Raw genomic sequence first — 13363 nt, 5'->3', positions numbered from 1 at the left:
ATCCCTGATCTTTTTTCTTGTGTTATTTTTTTAGAATGAGTATGCTTATTAGGTTAATCTGTGTTAAGTTATGATTTACATATGATTTACTTACCTATTTATTTGTGAGGTATGTATGTTTTTGTTTATATATTTTGCTTATATATTTTATATATCTTAAATTCAAAGGCTGGGGTCTTTATTTTTGTTTAGTTTTGTGTGAATGTTAATTTGTCTGAATGATTTAAATTTTGCTTTATATATGATTTAAATGATTTAATTTATATTTGATTTGAGTATGATCTGTTAAGATTTACTATGATTTGATATTATTATTTTGATATTATTTGATTTTGATTATATGTTATTTGTGTGTGCTTTGTTTTGTTTTTGTTTTTTATGTACATTGTTTATTTTAAATGAAATAAAGTTTCTTTTTAATTTTTTTTTTTTGAAAAAAGATAGTGCCGCAAATGATATTACACTTCTAGTAATCCCCAGATCCTTGTAATTTAGAAGGCCAGTTATTTTTGCTATGATTGTACCGGTACAATTGTACAATTCGGTTCAAAATGGGAGACAACTGTTCACGTTCCTCGGAATTTTGTGATGCATTCTCAAAAATATTCCTGAAAATAACAATGCAAAAATTGCTTGCCAAAAAAATGTGTTCATTTTGGGAGAAGGTGCAGTGGAATACTAACAGATTTCGCGAGGATTGACACTGGTGCAGATATGGGGCAAGATGAACTGAAAGCTTGAAAAATGAGAAACCAAAAGAAATTAACATCGTCCCTCCTATATACAAACAACTTGGATTGAAGATTGAGTGAAAATCTTCCTTAAAAAACACAAATTGTATATAATTTTGTAGGCATTGAATGGTATTTTGGTGCAGAATAAGCCCACCTACAGTGTGGTAGCTAGATGGGGTTAGACTGGTAGCTCTTTGAAGAAATGATCATGAAGGGTCCTTGTTTAGCTATATAGCAGCTTCTAAACATGTGGCTTGTCCCAGCAGCCACTGATTGACGTGGTCCTCCTTGAATTTACGTACAATCCCTTCCTAAAGCCTTCTAAGCTAGTAGCCATCACCATATGTTGTGGCAATGAATTCCATATGATGCGATGTTTGGGGAAAGTACTCTTCCGTCTGCCCTGAATATGCCCCAATAATTGGGTGCTTTCCAGTGAGGCTTAAGAGTGGGGAAAGGCCTGCACAACCATTGAGGAAAACAGGTCCATTCACTGCACAATAAACTCAGCTGTGCAGCAGGGCCGAGAATTCCTGGGGGAATTCTTGATCGAAAGCAAAACTTGCATCTTAAACCCCATGAATTGTAAATGCATTGGCTCAATGGTGTCATGATTTCCTCACCAGTTCCCTTTCCCAATTCTCCACAACAAAGGAATTAGCGTGGCTGCTGGTCTCCCCATATTTTGGGAGCCAAGAGCAACTTCCCACTACATCCACCAGTCTTTTGCGAGCCCCCCCCCCTCCTGCATGCATGCATGCTCACCTAGAAGAGAACCCAACTGAGCACAAGACAGACCTATTTCGGGCATAGGATTGCACTGTTTATCTTCCCCTTCACTCCATGCTAACTTCTCTCTTCCAGATGCTTTGGCCTCTGTATGCTGGCAACATGGACTGCTGTGAGAAAGGGGCTCGTAAATCTTCCTCACCACCCACCCTTTTGTATTTCAAAATAGCTGCTTGGGTTTTGTTTTCAGCAGAAGTTATTGCCGCACAGCTTGGGTCACCACATTGCTCAATATCTTTAGGCATTTCCCCCTCCCTGCAGCAACCACCCTTTGTTCCCTAATTAGTGGAGTTTCGGGCATTTTATGAGCTCTACGAAATTCAGCTAAAACGTCAGTATGGAAAAGAAGCTCTGTAGGGTTCTACATATGTCTTGGAAAGCCTTGATTCATATCTTGGGCTTAGCCACAAATTCCCTAGGCGTACATATTTTACTTGCCGTGGAGACGCTGGTTTAAAAAAAAAAATCCATTCCCATGACAAGCTCTTACACCTACAATTTTACCATGCAGAATGTCTTGCTGGAGTGCTGTGGAGACTCTCTAAGGCTAGTCTAAGCCACCTTTCCATGGCTAAGAATGTGGAAGAGAAGCAGGAAGACTTAAGTTGATGGTGGCTGTATTGTCCATATTGTCCATCAGATTTTGGACTCCTCACAGCTGTGTTGTTCAGCTGCGTTGTTAACTAGTTTATTTTACTGCTCCCTAGCAGGGCACTTATAATACGAGCCTGCGGCTGGCTCTCTCCCTACTAGGTAAAAAGGAGCAGCTGGAGGAGGTAGGGAAGGAGGAGCCCAGAGCTTGGGTTGTGCTCAAGGCAGGATGAGGGAGCCTGTGGTTTTCCATCTGTTGTGGGACTCCAACCTCCACAACCTCCCCCTTAATTATGGAAGCTGTAGCCACACAACCTCTGGAGGAGTACCGAATCTCCACCCCTACCTTTTTTTTAAAAAAATATATTTTTATTAATTTTCCAATTAAAACCAATTATATCACATTCATTATTTCAAATTATACACATATATATATCAATCAAACCGAATGTTATGCCAAATCGTCTAGAGAATTTTTTATTTGGGTTCCCATGCTTCAAGAAATTGGGGATTCCTCGCAACCGTCCACTGCCGTCTTTTTTCTAAAGTTCAAATCGTCCTCCAAGTTCATAATAATCCAGATCTTCCCCTTACAGTCACATAGATGTTTTCCACTTTCAACCGATTGTTTCCCAGCTGCTGAGATAAATATCAAACAAGGTTTCACAAATGTTCTTTCTCCTGTGTGGGTTAATCAGTCCAGCCTCCCCATAAATCTTCTTAGTCTGGAGCTCCCTGTTGCGTCGAAGCAGCGCCATCTTAAAAAGCTCAAATCACTTTCGTTTTCTCTCATAGCCATGAAGATTAACGATCTTTATAAAATTTACAGCTTTTCCAGGCAGAAGACCCAAACATCAAACCATAAACTCTTGGTAAATTAATGGATCTCCTTGCCCTATAGCTGAACTTAGCTTCAGGTCGCTGCTCCAATTCAAAGTGCGTCACAGCTCATAAATCCTCCGAACGCGTCCAGGACTCCTTCCGTCCGACTAGGGGGGGGGCTTTTCTCATCGGCAACTCCACATCTTTAAAAAATATGCTCAATAACAACAGTTTATAAAGTTCAACTCACACAGTCTTTTGCTTCTCTTTCACTCCAAACAAGCCAGGACATCGCGTCTGGGAAGGTACGAAGTAACTCATATAAAGAAAAAGAAAAAAAAAAACTCAATTCCCTTATCGCTCCGTCCCCATCAATCCTTCTTCCAGATGATATACAGCCTTTGACTCCTCTCCCTCAGCAGCATAAATTTCTCAGCAGTAAACAGCGCTTCTTCCCCTCCTTCTGAAGTATGTCCATAGTTTTAAGCCTAATTATCTTCTTTAACCATGGAAATCCCCGCCATGCAGATTAGCGTCCGGGAGTCCTGGCCCTCGTAAGTGCTTTTCAGCCCAAGCTCCCCCCACTCCATAAACAGTCGGAGTGGGTCTGGGGGCATCGCGGGCCAGCGGCCCCTCTCCGTAACCCCCGGAGAGGGTAGGGGGTTGCCATTTACTCCCCTAGCAACCGCCAAATTCCTTACGAAGGTCAGAGGGATGGAAAACAGGTCCGCCATTCCTGCCGGCGGAAACCGGAACCTCGAATCTCCACCCCTACCTTAAGGGAGCAAAGGGCTGTTAATTCACCATGCCTGACTACAACACAGGCTGTCCACAGCAAGGCTGAAATCCTATGCATGCTTACCTGGGAGTATGTCTCATTTTATTCCGTGGGATTTCATAAGCAGTGGTTCAGGCTGTAAGCTGTGGTATAAATTACAGTGGTAGCTGTGTAGCTCTGAAGTAGTTTTCAACAACAGATGATTGATGAGCAAAGTTCCCTCCTTTTCCTTAGGCTCTTGCAGCCTGTACAAGAAGTAATGCTTTTGCTCCCCTCACACGAACTTCAGCATTAAGCGATCAGGCTTCTCTATTCCTTTGTTGCAGAAAAGGAAATTTGGCCAAGTACTGTATTTATGCAGAGATGGGAAGAACGCATTCTTCTGAAATACCCTGTCATGCCCAACTATTAAAAGTCTAGAAATCCTATTTTCCTTTGTTCTTGGTCACTCTCTCTCTCATACTAATGTCCTGTTTCTTTTAAGTTGGTTGATTAAAATAATTCAATGCATGCAAACAAAGCAGCTGATGAGCTAAAAGTAACCCAGATGAATTTTCAACCTTACTTGGAAATGAGAACAACAATTTGTTATCATTTCACCAGCATTATAGCCCCTAACCACAGTTCTCTTAGATGCATTCTGGCTTCCAATATTTTGTAATTAGGAGGCCCGGCAGTCACTGCATTTATTCTCTGCCCCAATCCAAAGGCAAGTCACCCTGTTCTTTGCTGCCCTGGAGGCTCGCCTGTTTATAATCCAGACCTGTTGGCCTCTGGTAGGCACTTACATCACCATTGGCCATGGCACAGGCTTGCAATATTTGCCATTATCCAGTAGCTGGTTAGCAAGTTCAACAGCTTTTCCCTTCCAATTCTTTATTTTTTCCTTTCTCAGGAGACAGAGATCCATTCCAAATATCAATTTTTTTCCTACAAAAAAAGAAAAGAATTCTTTACTTCTTGGACGACTAATCTGGAATCTTAATTTATTAGTTAACCAAAACCATAAAGCCTGGAATAGAATCTGCATACAAGGAAACTAACATGGAATCCTTTGCTAACTTTGCTGGACGTCATGTAAACTATTGCCTTCCTTTATTAGCTTTCGAAAATCATGTCATCATACGGCAATCCTGTCATCTTTAGAGGACTGTATTTACTGCAGTATAGAGTGAGGAAATGCCAGGGTACTACCAGTGGTCTTTTCATATCTCTTTTGAATACTTTGTATTCAATAGGTCCCCAGTTCAGTTCCTGGTATTGCTAGGAAATGCTCCTATCTGAAACCTATGAACTGTCCCAGAAGATGTTATAGTATCTCAAAAGTCTTTTTTATTAAATGTTTTTATTAATTTATTTATAGGCATTTATAACCTGCCCTTCACCATGAGGTCCTAGGGTGGGTTAAAGGTAAAGGGACCCCTGACCATTAGGTCAAGTTGTGACCGACTCTGGGGTTGCGGTGCTCATCTCGCGTTATTGGCCGAGGGAGCCAGCGTTTGTCCGCAGACAGCTTCCAGGTCATGTGGCCAGCATGACAAAGCCGCTTCTGGTGAACCAGAGCAGCACACGGAAATGCTATTTACCTTCCCGCTGTAGCGGTACCTATTTATCTACTTATACTTTGACGTGCTTTCGAACTGCTTCTAGGTTGGCAGGAGCTGGGACCGAGCAACAGGAGCTCACCCCGTCGTGGGGATTCAAACCGCCGACCTTCTGAGCGGCAAGCCCTGGGCTCTGTGGTTTAACTCACAATGCAATGGACCATGTAGCATCTTCCACCCCACAAAGCCTGTGCAAAAATTGGGCCTTGACTTGATATTGAAATGTATACAGTGGCAAGGCCAGATGCATTTCAGAGGGAATGAGGATGTTCTACAATCCGGGGGCCACCACAGGAAAGGTCTCTTATGTATGCCAAACTTCACATAGGACTGAAACCCGACACCAGGACCTCCCCTGAAGATCTCAAACACCTGGGCAAGTTAATATGAGGTGCAATGCTAGGAAACACTTGGAATGAACTGAAAATAAAACTGTCAAAATTATGCCATTTGAAAATCTAAGGTACAGCTGCACTTGGAAATATTGTGTACAGTTCTGGTTGTGCATCACATGGGTGGGGCTTTCTTGGACCCAACAGTATTTATTATTATTTATTCATTTATTTATTTATTACATTTGTATACCGCCCCTCATCTGTAGATCTCAGGGTGGTTCACAATGTTCTAATAGTAAGCACATTGTCCTCAATTCACACTGTCTATTCTAGGCAGAGGGAGGGAGGCTTCCTCTAACACTCCTCCCTATATAAAGTCTATATGCAGTTGCTGAGTGAGAGCTGACCTATAACCTTGAAATGTAGTTATATTGACTGGGAAGCCCCCAAAGATCTGATATATGATGGTTGTGGGGACTCTCCAGAGATCCTCATAAGCAATCACTGAAGTGTTCGACACTCCCACCCCTCTCATTTCTTTTAATTACATTTTTGCCACTAATTCAAGTGGAGTCAGGGTCCTGTGCCAGACTATACAACATGTCTCACTGGAAGAGTAAGCACAGAAATACAGTATGGAATAAATTGGGCCTGGCCTCTTCCAGTATAGCTGCAAGGATCTTAGCTTTCACATTTCCTGACCTACTTTGAACAAAAAAAAGAAGGAAAAGAATGAACCATAAGGACATGAACAATGTATTAATGCTGCTATTCTTTCTTAAAAGAGATTCTCTTGGTTTCTCTCCCGCGCGCCCCCTGCCTTTTCTGTTTAGTTTGAACAACAAAGGCGGCTGCTCATGATTTGGCAGCAGTCAAAAGGCACTCTGAACTCAGAGCACATATTGTAATCTAGCCCCAGGTATGAGATTAGCTACTGGTTGAACGGAAAGCATGTGTCTTGAGGCAGAGACTCCTGGTTGTTGGAGAAAGGTTTCCAGAGCAACATTAGGGGATTGAACAAACACATATGGGCCCTATTCTGATGCTCAGATAAAGCCTGACCAAGGATGCTTTCAGATGGGAGCTTGGTTTTCAAATAGGTCACTGGCAACAAGGTTTTGGGTTTGTTGTTTTTACTTATGAGATATTCCCTGGAAAGCGAAAATATGGAATAAATGGGGGCAGGGGGAATGTAGGTTGACATTTGGACGCCAACAACATTATGCGGGTGCTGTAAAACACTTACATGATTGAAGGACATCAATCCCACCCAAAAACACCTTCTTGGATGCATCCCAAAACTCTTGATTCCCAAGAGTTAGGTGAACCTGACAGACCCGCTCCTCTGAAAAGCACATGGCTCATTTTCATGGTTTAGCTCTCCCAAGCCCATCTGCTATCATTGTCTGGCATGCGTTTGGTTGCTAAATTTGTACCCTGCCTTTCCACCAAATGGTACCCAAGGCAACAAACAGCAATAAAATACAAAGCAAGATATAAAGTAACAGTCAAAAATGTAAAAGGAGGCAGGCAAAACACATTAGCAAACTCAATAAAACAGATGAGTAACAACCAATTAAACCAATTGAAACATATTTACCATAGCTGTGATGAGAATCAAGGTCTATCTACATACAAATGTCTTTACCTGCAGGTGGAAAGTCATAAGAGAAGGAGCTGGATAGGCTAGGCAATGAGTTCCAAAAGCTGGGCCTTCTCGGTCCAGAATGTCCCATCAGACATTCGGTCCCATCAGATGCCAAGGAGATAAGTAACTAAATAACCTTTAGAAAACATCTGAAGGCAGCCCTGTACAGTGGTACCTCGGTTTACAAACACAATTGGTTCCTGAAGCGAACTTTCCCATTGAAAGTAATGGAAAGTGGATTAATCCGTTCCAGACGGGTCCGCGGAGTACTTAAACTGAAAATACTCAAACCGAGGCGTACTTAAACCAAGGTATGACTGTACACGGAAGTTTTTAATGCTTAATGTTTTGTTATGGCTTTATATTTGCTTGAAGCTGCCCAGAGTGGCTGGTGCAACCTAGTCAGATGGGCAGAGTACAAATAAAACGACGACGATAATGATGATTTAATCTGTCGAAGAATTCAAGCATCTGGTCCTCCATAACACTGTTTGGCTGTCATGCAGAAAGAAAGGAGGGAGTTGTTGCTCTGATTTGTATTGCCCTGCTGCCACATAGAGAGGAGAGGTTCTGATCTTTGATTATGGGTGTTCACTGTTCAGTGCTTCCACAGAAGACGTGCACACATACAGGCTTCCTTATTTGCACAGAAAGCATGAGTAATAGTTGTAAGTCAGAACAAAGAAAGAATGTCTGATCAGCAGGCACAGCTAAGCACCAAAACACCAGCATTTGGCAAACTTGTTTAGCTCATCTGGATTGCATTAATATTATACATAGTATATTTATATATGTGAGATTTCTTAAAAGCTTAAGAGCTTTGATGTCCTCTGCTTCATCTGAGAGCCTAAATGAATCTGTAAGAAACTGATTATCAACTATGTTCCATTGTGTATTTTTGCACCGTGCTCTGCTCATATTTGATGGATGGATAAATTCAGAATCCATAGCTAGAACCCACACGTGGCATCTCCCAGTGTCTGTTATGGTATTGAGGGGGTTATGGGCAGTGCTGTTTTCAATACTACAAAAGTTTCAGGGTGGACATACTGCTTCCTTTCCAATCTGTGCATTTTCTGTAACTTCCTGCTGAAAACTCATACCATTTCACACCACAAACATTCTGGGTTTATTTCTGCTCTGCTTTTGTTGTGCTATAACTAAAAAATAATGCAGTAGCAGTTGGGGGTGCATCACGGAACAACTAGTAAATCAGAATAAATCCATCACTAATGCACTGTTATTGTGTCAAGAAAATGTTGCCAAATGCATCCACAGTAAAACACCAACCTGGAGGAGTCCCAAAGAGGCAAGTTAGTGAGTTCACCACCACAATGCACATTTAAAGCACATCTCAAGCACAAGACTTCACCCAAAGTATCCTGGGAACCACAGTTTGCTAAAGGCGCTGGGCACTGTAGCTCTGTGGGGTAAGCTATAATTCCCAATGTTATTGGGGGGAGGGAGCCATGAATCATATGGTTGCCCCACATTGGGCAAAAGATTCCTGCATTGCAGGGGGTTGGACTAGATGACCCTCGTGGTACTTCCCAATTCTACGAGCCCATGATTCTATGAGCCCATGACCTGAAGCTTTAGAAAACAAGGGGCAAAGGGGAAATTTAAAATATTAGCTCTATGAGAAGCTCTCTCTCTCTCTCTCTCTCTCTCTCTCTCTCTCTCTCTCTCTCTCTCTCTCTTCTCTCTCTCTCCATAAACCTTTCAGTGTTCTCACTAAACTACAGTTCCCAGGATCCTTTGAAAGATACTGTGACAATTCAGTTGCCTGTAAGTCCCATTTTCTTCTTCTTCTTATTATTATTTGGTGATCACTCATAGCCGAGTAAGATTGTCTTACATAAACATGGTTTTAACAAGTCCGTAAGTGACTGTGGAGGCCAATTCTGGATCCACACGTCCTTCCACAGGGGGGACATTGGTCTTCAGGCGGGAGTTGATCATGGTGTGGATTTGCCAAGTGTGCCTTCCTCTTGGCACGTTTCTCCCTTGTGTCCCGAGTTCAAGTGTCTTCAAAGTCCATGACACCTTTGGTAAAGGCTGCACACTCTTTACTGATTTTTTTTCCTGGAAATGTGCAATGTAAGGGGGGAATACAATCAATCTGACACTGTCCCAGAGGCATATTACAATGGTCCCTCCATCCCCCCACCCACCCACTCCACACAGGCTCAAGCACTTCACTGTTATAAGTATTAATGGCAAATCACATCATGAAACAGAAGCAATTATAAGTCCATTGGTAAAGTACTCTTCTAATACAGACTGAAGTTCCAGAGGCTAATATTTGCTGGAGAGCAAATTTTTGTCACATTAAAAATTAAATTGCCACTGACAGTAAATATTATAACAGAAAGAAAAGCTGGTCTAATGGGTGGGGATCACAAGTGTCCTCTACAAATGGTTTAAATTACGTGCTGGCAAGGCACTAAAGCACATCCATTTGGAGGCATACAAAGGCAGAATTAAATAGGAAACCCAGGGTTTTCCAGACATATTTTTCCAGACGGTATGTCAAATTCCCAGCAATATGTTTTATAAGCTACTAGAATTGTCCATTACACTTACACACACACACACACACACACACACACACACAGAGAGAGAGAGAGAGAGAGAGAGAGAGAGAGAGAGAGAGAGAGAGAGAGAGAGAGAGAGCTTTTCACCTCCATATTTTTTGATGATATGACTTCCTTGAGCAATGAGGTCACCTCTGCCATAAGTGTCAGACTTGAAATCTTTGCAGGGAAGAGGGGGCAAGTGTCCAAGAAAATGGCACACAAATTGTGTTATTTAGCAGAAAAACCTCATGGACCCAGGAGGTGGGTATGATGATTACAGCTGGCAAAAGCTGAAATTTCCCTCGTTGGAATTTCTAGGGGCAGCATGGCTAATTTTGAAAACGCCAAGTGCTGGTATGGTCCATAGAGTGGCCAACTTTTTCACCAGTCCCTGCTCCTATGCCTGTCAACAGTTGTAGCTTGATCTGCAGACATTACGAGGTGGCTTAAGGGAAGGGTCAAAACTCAGGAGTAAAGGAACTGTTTTGTGTGCAGGAGGTCCCAAGTTCAATTCCCACTGGCATCTCCAGGTGAGGAGAAAGTCCCACCTGAAATGCTGGAGAGTCACTATTAGAGGGTGGCGCTGTGGTCTGAACCTCTGAGCCTCTTGAGCTTGCCGATCAGAAGGTTGGCGGTTTGAATCCCCACGACGGAGTGAGCTCCCATTGCTCTGTCCCAACTCCTGCCAACCTAGCAGTTCGAAAGCACGCCAGTGCAAGTAGATAAATAGGTACCGCTGTGGAGGGGAAGGTAAATGGCGTTTCCATGCACTCTGGTTTCCATCACAGTGTTCTGTTGCTCCAGAAGCGGTTTGGTCATGCTGGCCACGTGACCTGGATAGCTGTCTGTGGACAAACGGTGGCACCCTCAGCCTGAAAACAAGATGAGCACCACACCCCAGAGTCACCTTTAACTGGACTTAACCATCCAGGGGTCCTTTGCCTTTACCTTTACCTTTTACTGAGCTAGATAGGCCAGTGTTCTTACTCGGTATAAGGCAACTTCTGAACTTCCTATGTCAGGCTTCCTCAATCTCAGCCCTCCATATGTTTTTGGCCTACAGCTCCCATGATCCCTAGCTAGCAGGAGCAGTGGTCAGGGATGCTGGGAATTGTAGTCTCAAAACATCTGGAGGGCTGAGGTTGAGGAAGCCTGTCCTATGTCATTCTTACCTCCATGCTTTGAAAAACTTTTACCTTCTGCAGATACAGATTTGCTGGGGGTGGGTAACTCCAAAATAAATGGGGAAATAATATGGGACAGCATTTTTTACTTTTAAGGCAAGTTGCATAGATGCTGTACAAAACTTCAATGCATGACCATCACTGAGTCTGCAATACACTGCCACGTGGAAGCTCCTACAGTTATTACCCGGACGATGGAGAGGCAATAGCACTCTGCGCTTCCATGCCTATTTCAAAGAAGTCAGAGCACTGGGATCAACTGAAACAGCAGCAGAGTTCACACTGGAAAAATCAAGCCATTCTAGAAATCCTACTAAAAGCATTACCTGAGAGGAAACTTTTTAGGTACAGCTATGTGAATAATTCCACAGTTCTACACAGAAAAACAAAACTATGGAATCAGATAAAGAACTGAATCTCTCTTTTCATTTTTTAAAATAAAAACAAATTCCTAGATACGTAGAAGTATGTATAGGCAACTTCTTCCCAAAGTGGTTGCTGAGTGAGTTTTCAAGTGGTCAGAGGTGGTACCTTCAGATTGTAGCTCTTTCACCATGACAAATAATGCAAAATGAGGGGGGAAATGGGCAAACTTTTTTTTTATTCACACAATTTAATACAGGTTGCAGAATTCTGCTTTCAAGGCTGCAGAATTGGATGTGTCTTGGTGCAGAATCTTGGCTTTATTATCTTAGCTTCAGTTACTATGCTGTAGATATAGGTCTCTGCCCCAACCCCAATTTCTTTTAATTCATTTAAGTGAAATAACCAAGTGAAGAGTTGCTGTGCTTCATTGCATGCCTTCAATTGCAAACTTCAACCCAGGAAACCACAAACCATCCCTCCTTTTTCTCCCTCCCTCTTTCCTTTTAGAGGTATGAGTTCCCTGATGGCAGCGTTCTAGGATGTGCTGGTGGGGAGCACCATCAAAATGCCTGTAAATGTATTAAATAAATAACATTTTTTTCCAGGAATATATACAGCAGGGGGAATGGACCAAATGTTTTTCTTTGTAACCACAGTGCCCTGCAATAGGTTGCTCAGATGATCTAATGCAGACTGCATTTTAAACATTTATTGCTGCGAATTACTTGCAAGGTAAGATGGGGCTTTGGTTGGTGTTGGGGCTCCCCTCCCCCATTTTATTTGGTACATGTCCAAGAGCTCTTTTATTCATAGCCTCCACCATGCAAAACACGGAGTGGTGGATGCTTGTGATATCCCTTGAAATCTGTCTCCCCCCCAAAATGCTTAAGGCTCTCCAGACTGCTGCCTTTTTCACAATCAAGATCATGGCAGCTTAGACTTGGAGATAAGACTGTTGATGTGACCCAATGCCAGGCTGCTCTGCAAATAGGGCCAGATCAAGACATTTTGCTGCCTGAAGTAAAGGGCAAGATAACATCTCCCAACCCAGTCTATGTACAGAAGCCAACAGATCAGCAGTTCAGTCTTACTTTGACACTGGTGGTGATGAGTCTGAATTCTCCACTGGACCTGAGTGTCACAGTCTAGAGTGGCGGGAAGTCAGGGGGACTGCCTGGGCAGTGGGGACTGCTGCCACTGCCCCACATCTCCTAGGGGCCACTACCTCACTCTGCCTAATGAAAGGGCCACCCCTGTTTGCAAATGCAAGGTAGGCCTAAGACTTGCACATACATATACTGCCAAGTGCCAGCTAATATTGTTTAAGGCTGCAATCATATGCACACACATGCAGAAGATCCATCAAACATGGTAGGCCATTCATCTGAGTAAACAAAACAGAGGATTCCTTCTCCGCAACAGAGAATTCCCAATGCCCTTATTAAGCTACAATTCCCGGGATTATATTTGGGGCACAGAAGGGGAACCTGTTGTTGGAAACTCCAACTTTCATCGGCTGCAGCCAGCATGACCATTGGTCAGGGATGATGGGAGCTGTAGTCCAACAATGTCTGGAGTGCCAAAGTTTCACACACCTGCGTTAGGGGAAGCTATGATAGCTAAACTAGTTTAAAACCCATATTAGTACTGTAAATGTATCCTTAACTGTGCTCAAAACTATGCTAGATTATGCATGTGAATATATTCATGGCTGAAAAGCCAGGTGAATTGGCTTTTTTTTTAAATAGCCCTGCAAATCCTTAATAGGCTGTCAAGTTTTCCATGAAGGAGAATCTGCAGACATTATAGAAACATATTCTTCTTATATGTATCTTTTCTAAAGTTGTAGCATATAGTAGGTCTAACACCTTTAACCCAGAATATATATATTACCTTCATACTATATTGTCAGCTTCTTAGCTACGTTTGTTTG

The sequence above is a fragment of the Zootoca vivipara genome, chromosome 10 (assembly GCF_963506605.1).
Source record: "Zootoca vivipara chromosome 10, rZooViv1.1, whole genome shotgun sequence".
NCBI lineage: Eukaryota > Metazoa > Chordata > Lepidosauria > Squamata > Lacertidae > Zootoca > Zootoca vivipara.
Note: the sequence above shows the minus strand (reverse complement) of the source record.